Raw genomic sequence first — 11,286 nt, forward strand, 5'->3', positions numbered from 1 at the left:
CATAGGTTTATGGGATAGGAACCAGCAAATGTGACATTAGGAACAATAAAGTTGAGCCCAGAGAAGAATTGACTATAAACAGTTTCTACTTACAAAGGAGGCTTAGATATATGTATGTGACTCTGTGGTCTCCCTGTAGAAAATATATAAGTATATACCCATAAGAATAAGAAAATGGGAAAGGAGGCAACAGTAGATAAAAAATATCAACTGAGGCCCTGGCCGGTTGGCTCAGTGGTAGAGCATTGGCCTCGCGTGCAGGAGTCCTGGGTTCAATTCCCGGCCAGGGCACACAGAACTGCCCATCTGCTTCTCTACCCCTCCCCCCTCCTTCCTCTCTGTCTCTCTCTTCCCCTCCCACAGCCAAGGCTCCACTGGAGCAAAGTTGGCTCCGTGGCCTCTGCCTCAGGTGCTAGAATGGCTCTGGTTGCAACAGAGCAACGCCCCAGATGGGCAGAGCATCGCCCCCTGGTGGGCATGCCAGGTGGATCCTGGTCGGGCACATGTGGGAGTCTATCTGACTGCCTCCCCATTTCCAGCTTTGGAAAAATACAAAAAAAAAAAATCAACTGACTTAGAAGGGCAGATAAAGATAAAACTGTCTTTAGGTAAAGCTAATAATAAGCAACTTACACTACCCCAAATTGGTGTGGCTCAGGAATTGAAAGCACCTGTGAAAGACACAGTGCCAGGCAAACTAAATGTAGAATGGGTTGAAAGTCTGTGTGAGGATTAGATCATCAGATTTCTCACTGATAACCTATGTAATCAAATGATTGCTCCTCTCATATCCCAGTAGAAAACAGGATCTTAAATTCTCAAACAGTTAAACAAAAGGTACTCTGGACTCAGAGATACGGGACCCAGGTAAAGACATTCTTCTTTGTTCTATTTTTTCTTTTAATAGGTTGTAAATTATACATTCTACTTCTGTTATTCTACTTATAACTCTTGTGATTTACAAACATCCTCCCAGTTGTAATTTGAAACAATATTAGGAATTAATTCATATGCTCTCCTTGATAAGTAAGAAATTTAATGCATTTACAAAATCCCTATCTCCATCCCTGAATTTCCCTGGTATACTCCTCTCCTATAATTACCACTTGTATTGATGTAATCTGGGATGTGTCCTGTTTTTGCTATTTAAAAATATGATCAACATTTTAACCTTAGCAATAAAATATGTACTAGTCTCTTAGCTCACCATAGCATTTTGTACCTCACTTGAATGATTGTTTGGTAGTGTTATATTGATATTTTGAAATGAAAGTTTTGCCCCTCAAAACTTTAAAGATATTAGTCCATTGTCTTCTTGCATGGTTTTCTTCCAGTACTGCTGATGAGAAGTCTGATGTGAATCCCATTCTAATTCTATTTTAGATGACAGTTATCTCTGTATATCTCCCTCCTTCCCTCCTCTTTCTGGAAGTTTCTACAATTTGCACTTTCACCACATATGTCGAAGTATGTTTCCCCCACTCTAATCAGCTTCTACCTTTCAGGCAGCAAGTTCCTTGGGTAACATTAAAGCTTCAACAGTTCTTGTATTTTGTGAACATCTATGTAGGGTTACCTGAGAAGGATAAGAAAGTTTTTTGTTTTCATAGCATTAAAATGTCCTTAATTATTCACGGCTCACAAAAATTAGGGGATCAGAGAACGTGCAGATACTCCAGTACTTTCAGCCTTTTGTATAGTGCATTTTCACCAATGAAATAAAAGTGGTTTTGCCTCTCATTTACATAATTGAGCAACTTTCTTTGACTTGACGTTTTTTCTGATGTTCTTGTTTAATTAAAAAAATTAAATGCTGGCTCTGGCCGGTTGGCTCAGTGGTAGAGCATTGGCCTGGCATGCAGGAGTCCCGGGTTCGATTCCTGGCCAGGGCACACAGGAGAGGCCCCATCTGCTTCTCCACCCCTCCCCCTCTTCTTCCTCTCTTTCTCTCTCTTCCCCTCCAGCAGCCAAGGCTCCATTGGAGCAAAGTTGGCCCGGGTACTGACGATGGCTCCATGGCCTCTGCCTCAGGCGCTAGAATGGCTCTGGTTGCAACAGAGCAACACCCCAGATGGGCAGAGCATCGCCCCCTGGTGGGCATGCCGGGTGAATCCCGGTCCAGCACATGCGGGAGTCTGCCTGACTGCCTCCCCATTTCCAGCTTTAGAAAAATACAAAAAAAAAATTTTTTAATGCTTTTTTATCGTTTCATATTCATTTTGAAATATCCCCTAATCTTTGTAAGCAGTATATATACATTGTCTATCTGTGTATATATTTATCCTCTAACAATGAGCAATTTGGCATGCTCTAGAGAAGATCAGATATTTGGCTCCTTGAACCTATTTTGTTTCTGGCAAGAGTGTGAATCCCGTGTGTGTCTGAAGTAAGTTATTGCATAACCAGTCTAGTTTTCCCCTTTTCAGTTTTAAGATATGACATAAGACCTGAAAATAAACAATGTTAGGTCAGGATTTAACATGGGACTTTCCATATACCTGTTCTTTTCAGGGACACTTCTAAAACTACAGAAATTTACATCATGAAGTAGCTTCATTGAGAGTGTTAGATGGATGGATAGAAATATAAGGAGAAAGTAATATTTTATGATAAGTTAATAAATTAGCTAGAGTCAAGGTGCTTTTAGTAATCAATAGAGATTTATTGCATGCATTATTTTTAGATTTAAAGGTAATCCTGGTAGAAAAACAAAATGTGCTTCAACTAATCTAGCTGAAACTATTAATGATCTGAGGCAAGAGTAAGTCTTTACTACTGGATCAAGGAAAGGTTATAATAAAAACTTGTTTTATTACCTCTAAAGCACATCCTAATATGTTATAAACATACAAAATCAAGTTTGTGATAATCTTGGAGACTCACGGTAGAGGGTAGTTAAGTAAAATTTTGTGATCAGTGAAGGACTTCTTATGCTGTAAGGGAGTAGTTCTGAGCTATTTGAATATCTAGGATGTCAATCAAATCATAGATGGAAAATTTAGTACCCAAGTCATTCTCCATCCACTTCATCCAAATTCTCACGTGCAAGATTTGCATATATACCTGCAAGTGCTACTTGGTTATATGATATCTTGTTTTCTTTTTTATTTATATATATTTTAGACTGCAGTGGTAGTCAATCTGGTCCCTACCACCCACTAGTGGGTGTGCCAGCTTTCATGGTAGGCAGTAGCGGAGCAACCAAAGTATAAATAAAAAGATAGATTTAACTATAGTAAGTTGTTTTATAAAGATTTATTCTGCCAAACTTAGCGAAAATCCGACATAAAATACTTGGTAAGTAATTATTATTATATGCTTTAACTTGCTGTAACTCTGCTTTATAAATTTTATAAAGTTCCTTCCCTACTTAATAAATCATCATCATTACTGTGGAACCGGTGGGTGGTTAGAAAATTTTACTACTAACAGAGATACAAAAATAGGCAGTAGGTATAAAAAGGTTGACTACCTTTGTTTTAGAGGAATATTAAACAGTCTTTCTTTTTTAATCTTAATGTATTTTGTATTTTTATATGCAGATTACCATATTTTATTGGTAATTTTTATTGTCTTGAGCATATTCTTGAGTGTATATACATTTATTTATTTATTACTAAGTGACATATCTGCGTTTTCTTGTATCTCATTGAGGTTTTTTTTTCAGAATTATAATCTTCAATTTCCTGTAACATATATTTCCATGTCTTTAAGTTTATTTTCTGGAGATTTATTTTTTTTCTAAACTGTGTTGTTACATTGGTTACTCATGGTATTTGATAGATTCTTTCTCTGCCTAGGCATGTCTGGGAACAAAATACGCTTTTTTCTTTTTTTTTTTTTTTTTTTTTCTTTTTTTTTTGCATTTTTCTGAAGCTGGAAACAGGGAGAGACAGTCAGACAGACTCCCGCATGTGCCCGACCGGGATCCACCCGGCACACCCACCAGGGGGCGATGCTCTGCCCACCAGGGGGTGATGCTCTGCCCATCCTGGGCGTCGCCATGTTGCGACCAGAGCCACTCTAGCGCCTGAGGCAGAGGCCACAGAGCCATCCCCAGCGCCCGGGCCATCTTTGCTCCAATGGAGCCTTGGCTGCGGGAGGGGAAGAGAGAGACAGAGAGGAAGGCGCAGCGGAGGGGTGGAGAAGCAAATGGGCGCTTCTCCTGTGTGCCCTGGCCGGGAATCGAACCCAGGTCCTCCGCACGCTAGGCCAACGCAAATACGCTTTTTTCTGAAGAGTGGCACTTCTCCATTTAGTAGATTGGTAAGCAGTCTTGCATTTGTTATCCAGTAGGTGGCACTCAAGCACAAGATTTTTCTTCTCTTGCACTGTTATGGCTGCTCCAATCTCTGCAGGGCACTGGAAAATGCCCTGCATTCTGTGGGGACATGGATGTCCCCTTTGTGACCAAGTCATCTTAGTCTCAGGGCACGAACTCCTCTGTGGGCGATGGGGTTAGGAGCCCATGAAATCCCAACACTGTCCCCCTACAACCAGACCCTGCCGGCAGTGCAGCCCAATGAATGGGGTAGGGTGAGCTGGGAGAGGCCAGCTGGTACATTTGTGGCTTTGTTCTCCTCCCAGTAATGGCAACTCCCAGACCTTAGCTGCCTCACCTCTGTCTCTCCATCCTTGGTATTGGGATTACCTACCTTTATTAGAGAAATTCTTCCTGTTCAGTTTTTTTTTGTCATTCATAATTAATGTTAATAATTCATATTCATTAAGGATCGAGGTGGATTTACAAGACTATAAGTAAAGCTAATTGTTCAACAAAATAAAATGGTTCTAAGATGATGATATTCTTTATAATTTTTATAACATTGTTTCCTATTGAATAAACTTGACAATTTATCAATTCTACTCAGTCTATGTAATATGAACTACTCTAAGTAGTGTAGAATAAATTGTTTCAAAGATACATTCATAGGTAATTATTATGTGGCCTTTTCTTGAAAGTAAATAGTTCTTTAATTGTTGGGGCATAGATAAGTGATACCATTCTCTTATTTATATATTTATATATTAAATTTTCACAAATATTTTTTAATTTTATTAAACATTTTTAAATAGTTTATTGTTTATTTTAGTAATTTAATAATTTTGATTGAGCTGATTATTAATACATCCAGAAAATTAAAACTAATAATATGTTCAGCCTGACCAGGTGGTGGCGCAGTGGATAGAGCGTCGGACTGGGATGCGGAAGGACCCAGGTTCGAGACCCCGAGGTCACCAGCTTGAGCGCGGGCTTATCTGGCTTGAGTAAAAAGCTCACCAGCTTGGACCCAAGGTTGCTGGCTCCAGCAAGGGGTTACTCGGTCTGCTGAAGGCCCGCAGTCAAGGCACATATGAGAAAGCAATCAATGAACAACTAAGAAGTCGCAACGCGCAATGAAAAACTAACGATTGATGCTTCTCATTCTCTCTCTCCGTTCCTGTCTACCTGTCCCTGTCTATCTCTGCCTATGTAAAAAAATAATAATAAAAAAATAATAAATTAATAAAACTAATAATATGTTCAAATGAAAACTACAGTAAATTCCTTTTTCTTCTATGTTTTTCATATAGAAGAGAAATTCAGTAGTTTTAAAAGTGCCAATGAGATTTCTATTCTTAGTAATGCTGAGTTGATACTTCCAGCATAAAATTGCCTATTCAGTCAATCTAAAAAAACAAGCTATCAATGGTTTAAGAGATTTAAGAAAGCTCTTGTAATTTATGAACTTGTACTGACAGTTCAAAACTAGGGCCTAAGCCAGAACTGCTTTCAGTCAAATTTAAGTCATTCTCACCTTCTCTTTCAGAGCCCATTGCACAAAATAAGAATAAAATTGTACAGGATTATGTCTTTTTTTTTTTTTTTTTTCATTTTTCTGAAGCTGGAAACGGGGACAGTCAGACAGACTCCCGCATGCGCCCGACCGGGATCCACCCGGCACGCCCACCAGGGGCGACGCTCTGCCCACCAGGGGGCGATGCTCTGCCCATCCTGGGCGTCACCATGTTGCGACCAGAGCCACTCTAGCGCCTGAGGCAGAGGCCACAGAGCCATCCCCAGCGCCCGGGCCATCTTTGCTCCAATGGAGCCTTGGCTGCAGGAGGGGAAGAGAGAGACAGAGAGGAAAGCGCGGCGGAGGGGTGGAGAAGCAAATGGGCGCTTCTCCCGTGTGCCCTGGCCGGGAATTGAACCCGGGTCCTCCGCACGCTAGGCCGACGCTCTACCGCTGAGCCAACCGGCCAGGGCCAGGATTATGTCTTTAATAAATAAGTTCAATAAATCAAACTCACATCCGTAAAAAGCAATTATAACATTTAATTTTATTCCATTTTAAATGAAGCTATAAAATTATGTGTTAATCTCTGTACAAAAGATAATTTAAAGAACTAAAGGTATTTTTTATCTTAACTCTATTGATTTCATGAAATCATCTCACATATTCAAGTTTGTTAAACTATGCTACAATTATATTTTATATCTTGTTAAACATTTTTTACAAAATATTTTTGTAAAATTAAGTCATAATATTGATAAAATGACAGAAAAGCTGTTATCTTAATACATATGGGAAAACACAATGTGTTCTATAGAATTTCAAAATCATGGATAGATAAAATAGCCTTATGTGAGATTATATTGTTCAATGAACCTAGATTAAAATCAGTTAAGATAACTTGGGAACTAAGTGCATATGATTTTATCTTTACAAAATATTTCTATGAGTCAGTTTAATTATGAGTAATAAAATGAGCCTGTCCAGGCAGTGGCACAGTGGGTAGAGCGTCAGCCTGGGATACTGAGGACCCAAGTTCGAAACCCTGAGGTCACCAGGTTGAGCACTGGTTCATCAGCTTGAGCGTGAGCACAGGGTTACGGGCTTGAGTGTGGAATCAGAGACATGACCCCACTGGCTTGATCCCAAGGTCTCTGGCTTGAGCAAGGGGTCACTCACTCAGTTGTAGCCCTTCTGTCAACACACTTATGTAAAAGCAATCAATGAATAATTAAGGTGCCCCAAAGAAGAATTGGTGCTTCTCATCTCTCTCCCTTCCTGTCTGTCTGTCCCTATCTGTTTCTCTCTCTGTCTCTGTCTCTCTCGCTAAAAAAGAAAAGGAAAAAGAAAAAAGTAACAAAATGAACATTCTCAAAATAATACTGCAATTCAATACTTGTTTAAAAATATAAAGAATTAATCTTAACATCTGGATTTCTTTTTTTTTCTTTTTTTCTTTTCTTTTTTCTTTTTCTTTTTTTTTTTTTTTTTTTTACAGAGACAGAGAGAGAGTCAGAGAGAGTGACAGACAGACAGGAATGGAGAGAGATGAAAAGTACCAATCATCAGTCCTTTGTTGTGGCACTTTAGTTGTTCATTGACTACTTTCCCACATGTGCCCTGACCGTGGGGCTACAGCAGACCGAGTAACCCCTTGCTAGAGCCAGTGACCTTGTGTCCAAGCTGGTTTTTTGCTCAAACCAGATGAGCCCACGCTCAAGCTAGCAACCTCAGGGTCTCGAACCAGGGTCCTCCACATCCCAGTCCGACGCTCCATCCACTGTGCCACCACCTGGTCAGGCAACATCTGGATTTCTAATCTTCTATATAAGATGTAGTATTAGACTATGACAGTCATTTGAGCTAATTTATCTTTTGGGTTTACGCACCTCATCTTTTTCTCTAAAAGTTCTTTGATGTTCTAATTGCCCATTTCTATGTAACATTATAATCTTTACATCAGGTTTAGTTTTATTTATACAGATGGTAATTTGTTAATGACAGGTGAATTGTGGCTGAATAAAATGTTACGAAATAAACATACCCATGAGAATTATAGACAGTACCATTAAGCCTTCAATGTATATATTTTGTTGTATTGTCACTTATAAAACAGTATTAGCTTGTATCTTTATCACACTAAATTAAAGGACACTATAAAAAATGTTTAAACACAACACTATATATGAAAACTTGGCTGAAATGATATTCACACATAAATACATAGATTTTAATTTTTTAGTCCATAGATTTTACAGCTAAAAGTACTATGAAATTATTTGTTCCAGGCTTTATCCAATTAGATCCTTTCTGCAATATACTTGCTATGTGATTGTCTAATTTAATAGTTGAACTTCACAAGTAACTTTTTTTTTGGAAGAAACAGAAAAGATAAAACTTTATCCAGAAAGAAAAATACTGAGTAAATTTCAACATACCAAAGTCCTAGGTCATGGTTGTATCAGGATTTAATACAACAGATATAAGGTAAGTTTATATTCAAAATCTAGTCATCTAAATCATAAAGCTATCACTGACAATTACTGGGACAAAAAGAAGGATTTAAAAGGGCTTAGAGAAATTATACTTACAGCATTGCTGCCATCTTTTTGAAATTTTGTTTACCTGGTATGGCAAAGGGCATAGCAGGCTCAACTCTCTGTGCATCTCTAAAATATCTCAGATTATCACAGTAATGGGGAACTCATATACTCCTAAATACCCATTTCATCTTTGGATTACTATGTCTATTGGAACTTTTACTGTTGTTACTCTTAAAGGTGTTATCCTCTAACTATACTGGATTGCTTAGTCTTGAGATGTACATAAAACAGTATTTGCCAACATGCTTTGAGCACTTGGATATGCCAGCCATTATACTAAACACTTTTGACAGGGCTGATTATGTCTATAAGAAACAATAATCTTGACTAGTGGCTTAAACGAATGGGTAATTATTTCTCTCACATAACAAGAAATTTTCAATTAGATGGCTTCCAGTGACGGTTCTTCAACTGCCTGATGATGCAGGTGTGTATGTGACTCTCTCAGCTGTTCTGTCATGTTGGCAAGATAGCTGCCACAGCCCAGTTCTCACATACTGTCTCTAGTTTTATCCCTGACTTCTCTTCCCCTCACTTTAGTTACACTGACTTCTTTATTTGGCATGTTTCCACATCAGGGTCTTTGCACTGGCTGCTCCATCTATTGGAATACTTTTTCCCATTATTCACATAATTCACACCCTAACTTCCCTCATATTTCTGTCATAAAGTGACTTTCATCAAAGTCTATCCTGAGCCTGAACAGGCGGTGGCGCAGTGGATAGAGCGTCTGATTGGGATGTGGAAGGACCCAGGTTCGAGACCCTGGGGTTGCCAGCTTGAGTACAGGCTCATCTGGCTTGAAAAAAAAGCTCACTAGCATGGACTCAAGGTCACTGGCTCGAGCAGGGGGTTACTCAGTCTGCTGAAGGCCCACGGTCATGGCACATATGAGAAAGTAATCAATGAACAACTACGATGTTGCAACGAAAAACTGATGATTGATGCTTCTCATCTTTCTCCATTCCTGTCTGTCTGTCTATATCTATCCCTCTATCTGGCTCTCTCTGTCCCTGTAAAAAAAATTAAAAAAAAAAAGTCTATCCTGATAACTCAGTTATTATTGCTATCCACCCCTTCCAGCATGTTCAATAGCATTACCCTGTTCTTATTTTCCATTTATCACCTTCTCAGAGGTTATATTTTATGTTTGCTCAGCAAGCTCCATGAGGTCAGGGCTTTATGTCTGTTTTATTCACTCTCTTCCTTGCCTACAATGCCTGTCTCATAATAGGCAGGCACTCAACAAATATATGTTGAATACATGAATGAATCTATTTTTTAAGCTGGAGAAACAGAAACAGACAGGAAGTGAGAGAGATGAGAAGCATCAACTCGTAGTTGTGGCACTTTAGTTGTTCATTGATTGCTTCTCATACGTGCCTTGACCGGGAGGCTCCAGCTGAGCCAGCGACCCCTTGCTCAAGCCAGTGACCTTGGGCTCAAGCCAGCATCCTTGGGCTTCAAGCCAGTGACATAGGGCTTCAAGCCAGAGACCTTTGGGCTCAAGCCAGTGACCATGGGGTCATGTCTATGATTCCACACTTAAGCGGGCGACCCTGGACTCAATCCGGATGAGCCCATGCTGAAGCCGGCAACCTCAGAGTTTCACACCTGTGTCCTCAGCATCCCAGGTCATGCTTTATCCACTGCACCACCACCTGGTTAGGCATGAATGAACTATTTTTAAGCCAGAAAAAAAAAATCTGTTTTTATATAGAAAACCAAATCTTTTACAAAAATACCCCAAAATGCTTCTCCTTAGGTTTTATTAACAAAAAAAAGATTACATGATCCACCCTAGCTAGAAGAAAAGACAGGAAAGAGTATTTAGCTTTTCCAGCCCCTGTAGTGGACGTAGAAAGGGTTGAGGGGGTTGGGGGCGGGAAATATGCGTACTGTTAGCTAACCAACAGAATCTCTTATACACTGTAATATATCATTTCAGCTAAGCTTTAAAACCTTATATATAGTAGGTACTTTTATTATAGCCATTGATGAAATGAGTAAATCATAAATTAAGGTTTTAAAGTAATGGCCCAAGGTCTCACAACCATTAAGAGTGGCAATGTTGGAGTTTAATCCAAGCTTTCAGATTTCTAACTACATACTTCTAACCACAAGACATATAAAGGAATTTCTGTCCAACTTTCTTAATGTGCCCTCCTTTATGTCCTTTATAAAAAAACTTTTTGCACATTTGAGGACATTTCTTTGCCAAAGCTAAAAGAAAGCTATGGCCATGCTAGCAGGTTAAAATTACTTTCCCTTTTTTTCTTTATTGGGATCAATTTCAAATTCATGGGAAGTATCTCTTTCCTCATGAGATGTTCTATCTTTTTTTTTTTTTTTTTTTGTATTTTTCTGAAGCTGGAAACGGGGAGGCAGTCAGACAGACTCCCGCATGTGCTCGACCGGGATCCACCCGGCATGCCCACCAGGGGGCGATGCTCTGCCCATCTGGGGCGTTGCTCTGTTGCAACCAGAGCCATTCTAGCGCCTGAGCCAGAGGCCATGGAGCCGTCCTCAGCGCCCGGGCCAACTTTGCTCCAATGGAGCCTTGGCTGCGGGAGGGGAAGAGAGACAGAGAGGAAGGAGAGAAGGAGGGGTGGAGAAGCAGATGGGCACCTCTCCTGTGTGCCCTGGCTGGGAATCAAACCCGGGACTCCTGCACGCCAGGCTGACGCTCTACCACTGAGCCAACCGGCCAGGGCCAAGGTGTTCTATCTTTTAGGATTTTAAGAAACCTTATTTTCTTACTTTACATGCTCTTTTAATTTTACTTTAAGACAAAGAATTGACGTCATGGAAATGGCGCCATGAGCAGCGCATCCGACAGATCTCCCCCAAATCACAACAAATTTATCAACTAGAAACAGAAAAATTTATCCTCGGAGCATTCCGGA

At 39.8% G+C, this 11,286-nt stretch overlaps 1 non-coding gene across 1 annotated transcript; it reads left to right on the top strand.

Annotated features, from left to right (window-relative positions):
* Positions 1 to 215: 215 nt before the first annotated feature.
* Positions 216 to 291, top strand: TRNAA-CGC (transfer RNA alanine (anticodon CGC)). Its single transcript has one exon. It is a non-coding gene; the product is annotated as a tRNA-Ala (tRNA).
* The last annotated feature ends 10,995 nt before the right edge of the window (positions 292 to 11,286 follow it).

Source organism: Saccopteryx bilineata, chromosome 5 (genome assembly GCF_036850765.1).
Source record: "Saccopteryx bilineata isolate mSacBil1 chromosome 5, mSacBil1_pri_phased_curated, whole genome shotgun sequence".
Lineage (NCBI taxonomy): Eukaryota > Metazoa > Chordata > Mammalia > Chiroptera > Emballonuridae > Saccopteryx > Saccopteryx bilineata.